The sequence below is a fragment of the Bison bison genome, unplaced genomic scaffold, assembly GCF_000754665.1.
Source record: "Bison bison bison isolate TAMUID 2011002044 unplaced genomic scaffold, Bison_UMD1.0 scf7180017861430, whole genome shotgun sequence".
NCBI classification, from domain to species: Eukaryota; Metazoa; Chordata; class Mammalia; order Artiodactyla; family Bovidae; genus Bison; species Bison bison.
Window position 1 is genome coordinate 13711 of NW_011492002.1, and position 1702 is coordinate 15412.

Here is a 1702-nt window from a genome sequence, read left to right on the forward strand (position 1 = left end):
TCTGCTCTTACTCCCTTCATTTCCCACTCCCCCATTCCCTACACATATGGTCTGCTCCAGATGTCTTCATTCTGGGGAACAAAAACACAGCTTCTTTTCTCAAAAAAGGTTGTCATCCTAAAAAAGTCTTCCTGTGAGAGGCCTTCTGTGCCAGTCTACTGCTGAGATCAATTCCCCATAGTTCCAGATTGATTCTTTCAAATCTCCATCAGAAGCAAGGAGAAAGAAAAAAAGAAACTGTGATAACTCTACATTCACTGACGTAATCTCTCCAAACTTAAGAAATTTGCTCACACATGGTCTCATTAATGGTAATATATTTAATCTCAGTTTTATTTATTTACTTTACAATATTGTATTGGTTTTGCCATACACTGACATGAATCCTCCAGGGGTGTACATGTGTTCCCCATCCTGAACCCCCCTCCCACGTCCCTCCACATTCCATCCCTCTAGGTCATCCCAGTGCACCAGCTCCAAGCACCCTGTAATTTATCTTGCATCTGCAGATGGGAACTTTCCTCTTCAGTAATGTTCATCCTTAACAGCATCCTGGAACACACTTATCTTTGCCAAAAAGCATCTGGAAGAGAGAATGTTATCTTTTACAAACCATTCTCAGCTAGAAAGACTACAAGGTAGATAAGAAAAATAATTTTATTATAGATAAAATGAAATCCTGTTTCATTTTCCCTCTCTCATTCTAACTCATACTGGCCTCCCTGCTATCATTCTGATCTGGAGGCTCACTTCTACCTCAGGGCCTTTTCATTACCATTCACCTTGCCTCAGAAGGTCTTCCCCCACAAATTTCTCTTCCTTATCTCTTCTCTAGTCCTGTCAACTTATTAGAGGAGCTTTCTCTGTTTTCCTGTTTAAAACCACAGACCTCTCTCCCCTGTTTCAACTCTCATTTCCTGCTTTTGTGGTGCTTTAGTCACTAAGTCGTGTCCAATTCTTGAGACCCATGGACCATAGCCTGTCAGGCTCCTCTGTCCATGGATTTCCTAGGCAAGAGTACTGGAGTGGGTAGCAATTCCCTTCTCCAGGTGATCTTCCCAACCTATGGATCAAACCCAAGTCTCTTGTATTGTCTCCTGCACTGCAGTCGGATTCTCTACCACTGTGTCACCTAGGAAGTCCTATTCTGCTTCTCTCTCTCTTTATAACACTTATCATTATATATTTTGTATGATTTTCTTTTTCTGATATCACTTGAATGTAAGCTCCATGAAGGTAAGGAACTTGATCTGTTTTATTCATTGCTACATCCTCAGTACTTAGAAGTTCAGCCAGTCAGTCATGTCCAACTCTTTGCAACCTCATGGACTGCAACACGCCAGGCTTCCATGGCCATCACAAACACCTGGAGCTTGCTCAAACTCATGTCCATCTAGTCAGTGATGCCATCCAACCATCTCATCCTCTGTTGTTCCCCTCTTCTCCTGCCTTCAATCTTACCCAGCATCAGGGTCTTTTCAATGAGCCAGTACTTCACATCAGCTGGCCTAAGTATTGGAGCTTCAGCATCAATATTAGTCTTTCTGATGAATATTTAGGACTGATTTCCTTTAGGATTGACTGGTTTGATCTCCTTGCAGTTCAAGGGACTCTCAAGAGTCTTCACCAACACCACAGAACAAAAGCATCACTTCTTCAGTGCTCAGCCTTCTTTAGAATCCAACTCTCACATCCATAAATG